The 7526-nt window shown below is 40.3% G+C and overlaps 1 long non-coding RNA gene across 1 annotated transcript; it reads left to right on the forward strand.

Annotated features, from left to right (window-relative positions):
- The first annotated feature begins 4414 nt into the window (after positions 1-4414).
- On the forward strand, positions 4415-6952 carry LOC121683899. Its single transcript, XR_006022945.1, has 3 exons — positions 4415-5115; positions 5405-5439; positions 5700-6952. It is a non-coding gene; the product is annotated as an uncharacterized LOC121683899 (long non-coding RNA).
- Positions 6953-7526: the final 574 nt, after the last annotated feature.

The following is a 7526-nucleotide window of genomic DNA, read 5'->3' on the forward strand; positions in this document are numbered from 1 at the left end:
GTGTAAGATGGCCATGCTGGTGACTAGCCTGCCAAGCTTGACACTGTTGGTGTAATGGGTAAGATGGTCACGCTGGTTTGCTAGAATGACCAACATAAGATAGCATGACCAATTAAACCAGCAATGTAGACCAGCAACACCATCTAAAATGACCAGCTTGGTACGACAAGTAAAACCAGCTGAATTACCATCATAAGGTATGTTTTCGCAAGAGTTTTGCTAGTCTAGCAGGCAGGGGCGCTGCTAAACAATTTGGGCACTATTACAGAAAATAATTGTTTGATATATATTATTTAGGGCTGTCAAAATAACTGATTAATTTCGATTAATTGATTTGAGAAAAAATAACTGATTAAAGTAAAAATTTAGTAAACATTAGACTGTAAAATGAAGGAGAGAAGAAAACGTGCTGCCTAGATCATTGATTGGAACATTTAATTTTAAAAAACGGCCTGATGGTGTTGATAAAAATAAAGTGTTGAAAATAAAGTCCTTTGCAATGTCTGCAAGTGTTGACATTGAGGGGAGTGTTAATTTATTTTCATTGTGTCCCCTGTTATATCTGTGGCCTGAAATGCCTTGTATGTGAACAAAAAAACTTCTTCCCAAAGCACTTGAATTTATTTCCTCAGCATATTAGGTCATATCATAGATTATTATGGCCATTATTTGAACAGTGAAAATAATAATAAAAGAGTTTTTGAACTTTAATGTCACTAATGCTGATTATTCAATTATTCATTTGAATTTAAATATTTAAAATAGTTTCACAGCAAAAATTATGCGATTAGTTTAGATTAATTAATCACAGAGTATGTAATTAATTAGATACATTTTTTTAATCGATTGACAGCCCTAATATTATTATGGGGGGGGGGGGGGGGACTCTCTGGGGGCCCAATGTCAGTACTTGGAATCGTCCTAACACCCGCCCCGGTCAGGCTGTTTTTTTTTCAGCAGGGGTATCACCAATATTAAGTTAATTTTACAGATGTATGGTCTTCCTGTCCCAGGAAATGTATGCAAATAGGGTAGCCCCGCACGAGGGGGGCCCACTATCCCCCATTTATGCAGTGATCGAGCTCCCTTTTTAACATTGAGGTCTATGGCAGAATCCAAGAATTGTTCCCCTGACAATTTTGGGCAGAGCAGTTGCCATATCATACTGTGACACAGTTGGTGAGGATGCGCTCAATGGTGCAGCGGCAGAGGTTCAGAAGTTCACCAGGATCTGAGGAGAGAGGTTGTGTTCTTTAGTCTCCTCAGGAAGAAGAGATGCTGGTGAGCCTTCTTGATCAAGGTAGAGGTGTTGAGGGTCCAAGAGAGGTCCACAGAGAGGTCCAGAACTGGTGACATGCTCCACCACATGAACTGGTGACATGCTCCACCTCAGTCCTGTTGATGAGGATGGGGCTTTGTGTGCTAGCTTTTGACTTACTGAAGTCCACAATGAGGTCTTTGGTCCTCTTGGTGTTGAGAGCCAGGTTGTTGTCGGTGCTCCGCGATGTTAGGTGCTGGACCTCCTCCCTGCAGGCTGTCTCATTATTGTTGCTGATGAGAGCAATCACCGTAGTGTTGTCTGCAAACTTGACAATGGTGTTAGAGCCATGTACAGGTATGCAGTTGTAGGTGAAGAGGGAGTAGAGGAGGGCTCAGCACACGCCAGTGTTCATGGTGAGGGTTGAGTGGGTGAGGTTATCTAATCTAACAGACTGCGGTCTGTTGGTTAGGAAGTCTAGAATTTAGTTTCAGAGGGAGGTATTGATGTCCAGTTCACTGAGTTTGGTGATCAGTTTGGAGGGGATAATGGTGTTGAATGCTGAACTGAAGTCAAGGAACAGCATCCTCACACAGGTGTTGCTATTGTCCAGGAGGGACAGGGCAGAGTGAAGTGCCGTAAAGATGTTTGGAGATGTGCTCCTGTTCTGGCAAATTCTCTTGAAGCACTCTATACTGCAAAAATCTACCTACCTCTGGGTACAAATAAAGTAACTTGAACTTCCACTAGTTATAAAGTTATTCATCTAGCTATTAATTCACAGGACATGCAATCATTTTACTAACACAAATGTTATGAAGAAATATGGGTAACACTTTATGGTAAAGGTACATGAATTATCATGAATTCATGCATGAATTAATTCATGATTTATGCATTACTTCATTCCTTTATATCCTATGAATCATCAGGAATTGACATGAATTCATATACTCTCATTCATGATGACCTCATGTATGAACAACACATCAACTAAAGCATTAGGTGTGATGGGTATATCGTTATGATTTATGATTTCTTAAGCATGGTCATCATGATTACATGAATTTTAGGATAATTGCTCATGCATTCATCATGTCTGTGGCCCCTCAAATAAAGTAGTGAATAATGACATGTTTAGAGAACTCCAAAGTTATGTTCAAATCAGAATTTGAGCAGTGATGACCACATTTTTGGCAGAAAAATAAAGTCATGGTCATGGTTAATACATCATAATTCATAATGATGTGCCCACCGTACCTAATACTTTAGTAATGTGTTCATGTATGAGGTCACAAATGACAAACTATGAACTCAGTAAATTCCTGATGATTAATTAGATATTAATGAGTGAAGTAATACATAAATCATGAATTAATTAATGTACCCTTACCGTAAAATGTTACCGAAATGGGTAAAGGCCTGTGTAACTTACTCCGAGACTACATACATTACCAACCCAATTCGCTTCAATTATGTAAATGTAATGTAAATCAGGTTTTATGGCCAAGTATACTTGGGTATACAAGGAATTTGGTCTCTGCATGTATCCCATCCGTGAATTAGTGAACACACAGGTCACACATTGAAGCACACATTAACCTGGAGCAGTGAGCTGCCTTGCTAGTGATGCTCGGGGAGCAGTGAGGGGTTAGGTGCCTTGCTCAAGGGCACTTCAGCCTTGGATGTGGGCATGGGAGACACCACCCACATTTTTCCTACTGGTCAGGGATCGAACCGGGGGGGCAGCTGGGTCCAGACTTTTTATTGGGGTGGCACTTGGGAATCAAAACTACTAACTACTCAAAAAGTTTTAAAGATTAGGATAGCCTATTTTAAAAATGGCAATAAATTGTGTAAAGCCAACACAGGTCATACACAGGTCAGTTTGTTGTCCACTCCAACACATTTTCCATAAATAGGCCAATGCTATAAAAAGTACATTATGATAATGCACCTTACTTAATCAGTCTTATTCAAATTAAAGAACAATTATAAATACTACAAATATTGTATGCAGATATTTCTTTCTCAAATCCACTCCAAGTACTTGGCTGTAAGTAACATGGCTCTGAATTAAGAACCCCTTAGAACCCTAGACTGTTTTAAGGGCTTTTTCACTACCTTTAGGTATAAGCATTTATTATAGTCATTGTAAGTGCCATTTACACATGCTATATTTTTTCAGAACAGTCTAGGGCCCAGTTCCCCGAAAGCATCTTAAGCCTAAGAGCGTCGTAAAGTCCCTCTTACGAACGTCTTAAGATTTGCCGACTGTTTCCCGAAACCATCGTAGCTTAAGAGCGTCGTGAAAACACTCGTAGATCTACGAGTGCTCCAGAGTACTCGTTACCGGCTAAGAGCGTCTTAACAGTACTTCTCACTGAGGTCACCAACAGGACATACAGAGGAATTACAACTTAGAATACATAATCCAACGTTCCCATTCTTTATTGTGTTTACCTGTGATGAATTAGATTTTAGCGTGCAAAACAGCATAGCCTACATTTAATGGTCATATGAAAAGCGGACAAAAATGCAATCAAGTTATGAAACGAGACGTTGCCAGAATAGTTTGACATTATCTTTGCTAAGTGCATATTTTATTAGGCCTATGAGGTAAAAAGCAGAGAAAGCGCATGTGGTGTAGTCTGTAGCCTACTGCATCAAAATCTAAGCCTACACATTTCCTCTCTTTCTTACTCGACTTCTTTCTTATCTTCAAACGTGTTCTTAAGTGACACCGCGAAAAAATATTGCATGGTGCAACAATCTAATCTTAAAATAATTACAATTATTTATGTCTCTGTGTGGTATATAACCTACTTGGGATGCTTACATGCAGATGTCAAAGTGTTTCTATTTTCGTATTAATGTGAATTAATGTGTAGATCCGAAGTTTAAATGGTAGACCTATAGCTGTGACGTGCAGTCACCTGACATCACCGTCAAATCAGAGGATATTTCAGAACTACTAACGTGGACAGCTCCCCTTAAGAGCATCTTAAGAGCAGTGCACGCGCGTTCACGCTACGAGCATGGGGTGCGTTTCCCAAAAGCATCGTTGCTAACTACGGTAGCAACTAACATGGTTGCAATTATGTAAGTACGACACAACTGTTCCCCAAAACGATAGTGTGAACTATGGTGGTGGAACTTACATAGTACGATGCATCGTGACACTGCGTCAGTGTTTCCCAAAACCATAGTAGCAACTAACGTTCGCAACCACTATCGTAAAGTTGTGTAGTTACAGCTACACCTCTCGACCTGTAGTATGTAGTAAGAACCATAGTAGACGACGTAACCCTGATGACGGAACACGCAGAGGACAGATGGATGAGAGGTAGCCATTAAACGATCCCATAACATTGCTGTGGGATACCATACCATAGCATTGCTGGAATCTACAATTGCACATTACTGTGGTACAGTGGAAAGTGAAGTGTTATGGAGTTAGCCTACAACAGAGCGGCCTGTGGTGAAGTGCTATGGTGACCGCAATCATCTGTGTTGTTATTATTCGTGAATTTACATGTAGCCTAATGCTAATGTGTCAGCACAGATTCTTTCGAACACCCGTTAAGTTAAGTTATCTGGTGATAAAGCTTTTGAATGCCAACGGTATTGTTATGTGAGGCTAGCATTGTAATTGTTATAAAAGGATAACGTTACATTGTAGTCGTATGTTAAGTGTGTTTGGATGAAGCATCTGCTAATCATACACATAGCTAACGGTATATGGACTCTACAGCCCATTATGATGTGGTGAAGTGACTGTGCTGTGGCAGAGACTGTAGCGTGTGTGCTTTACATGAGAGAGGTCAGGGGTTCAAGACTGAGTCGATGGGTGTGAGGTGAGTATGCCTGTGGAGTGGGGTTTGTGTTGTATCTTGTCTGATCACAAGCTATGTTTAGTTGGTGTATAAGTTAGGCTACTCTCAGTTATTATATGATCTTGATATTTGAACACATAGCTGAATTATGTTGGTACAATGACATTGGAGAATGCTGCTGTGAAGTTGAGTAGCCTCTCGCTTGGAGAACTTTAAGACCTCTGGGACTTAAGTGAGCATGCAGAGTGCTGTGGTCAGTGTCAAAATGTGACATGATTTTCACTGATTTAACTTGTCCTTCATGGCCCAGGTATGGGTAGGCCTGTCATGGGAGGCGGAAAAATGGTAAGTTGCCTTTGCTTTGTGACCTTTTAATCTGTGTATGTATTTTGATGTCATGGCTCATAGGGAACGTGTGTGTGTGTGTGTGTGGGAGGGATCATGGGGAGAAAGTGATGGTACATTTACCCCCTCACCCCCACCAAACTAAAAGAAATGTAAAAAACATAAACAAAGGGGGAAAAAACAGGTAATGTGGCAGGGAATTGTGGGGTTTGGGTGTTTAGGCCAAACATATGTGCAACTAATTCCCAGTGTGCTTCCAGGCCAGCAGGAAGGTGTGCAGCAGCCACTGGAATGACCTCTTCCACCTCCTCCACTAACAGCTCCTCATCAGCCGGCAGTGGGATGTGATCCTGAAGGGCCATGTTGCAGAAGCGCCGCCACCAAAACTACACTGCACACCTTTGCAGGATGGAGCTTCAGGCCACCAGCGGATTTGCTCACACACCTTTCCACATGCCCAAGGCCCTCTCCACAACAACGCATTCCGGCTATGGGCGTTGTTGTACCGCGCCTCTGCCTCGCTGTTGGGCTCCTAGATGGAGCAGTTGACATGCTTGTATTATCATAGGGGGTTGATGGAATAAAGTAGGTCTTGAAATGTCAGTGCACTCACAGGGAATATAGACATGCATTTGAAAACAACAGTATAGACTTTGCTACTATCTCAGCAGCAGAAGGCAACAACATGAGCAGCACCTACAGTAACACTGTGTGTGTGTGTGTGTGTGTGTGTATGTTGGTACAGCTGGCGCAGATCCTTCAACCATTTGAGCATTGAAACATTTGTGCTATGTGAACTGTGATTTTGTGGTTGTGATTCAACACACAACTTCATAACTACAATGGATGAAAAGTAATGGTAAAAAAACTGTATCTGTGCATTTAAAATATCATGAAATACTTGTGTGTGGTAACAGTATTCAGTTTTCAGTGTCACAGTGAAAACACATAACAAGGGCAACATTGGGCAAATGCTGCATAAAGGCATGAAAATATTCCAGTGAAATGAAGGGCAATGATAAAGTAAAGTATTCATTTATATAGCGCTTTTAGAACAGAGTGAAACCCAAAGCACTTACACAACAACATGTTGTTCAACATTGTTCATATTACATATCCATATTTATTCTGCTCTTACTGTAAGGTAAGTGCTAAGATACTGCACATATTTATATTTCATTTATATTACTCTAAACCACCTTCTGCAAACCAACTGTATACTACTGTATAGTACTGTATACTATGTTGAATCTAATCTAACCATGCCAATTTTCATAGAACATAATATACATGTATCCTAAGCCTAGGCTAGTAAGCATATGGTCTCCAATCAGTAGTTAAAACTAGGACTACAGGTTCTAAACGATCATAGGAATATTTAGTGATTGAGCCTATCCAAGATTCCAACACCATTGTTAATTGATCATTATCCAAGCCCGAACCTACGACTACAAGATCCGAAATGCAGAGGTCTATCCTTCCACGCCACCTTGTCACGCTACAACAAATGAAAATATTGGCCAGTATTTATATGTAGGCTATTCGGGGTGTTTCATTAAATGTGTAACTTATTTGTTCACATTTGCTCGGCGGTTGGCGATTTATGCTTCACTGATTAGGCTACGTTCAATAGACTGTGACGTTATTATTCAAATTATTATTATGCCTATTATTATTATTAATAGCCTATATTTTTAAAAAGCATACATAGCCTAGGGCCTATTGAAATTACTGCCTATTGTTGTAATAAGTATTATTATTATTATTATTATTATTATTATTATTAATGATATTATAACTGCTGGGCCCAGGAAACTTCATGCAATGTAAAATGTCATTACTTTTACGTGACTTCATGCGTTCGGCTCTAACCGACATAGCCCGACATTCTCCGAACACATCTGCAACTATTGTAGTGGTTGAAAGCAACATGGTTCAAACTAACAAAGTACTATGTAAGTACGACGGTTTTGGGAAACAGTCGTAATTTACATGTTGGTTAGTTGAACGATGCATCGTACCACGTTAGTAAAAAGCTAACCTCCGTAGTTGTACGGGAAACGCACCCATGTTCGGGAAACAGTCGG

The sequence above is a fragment of the Alosa sapidissima genome, chromosome 15 (genome assembly GCF_018492685.1).
Source record: "Alosa sapidissima isolate fAloSap1 chromosome 15, fAloSap1.pri, whole genome shotgun sequence".
NCBI classification, from domain to species: domain Eukaryota; kingdom Metazoa; phylum Chordata; class Actinopteri; order Clupeiformes; family Clupeidae; genus Alosa; species Alosa sapidissima.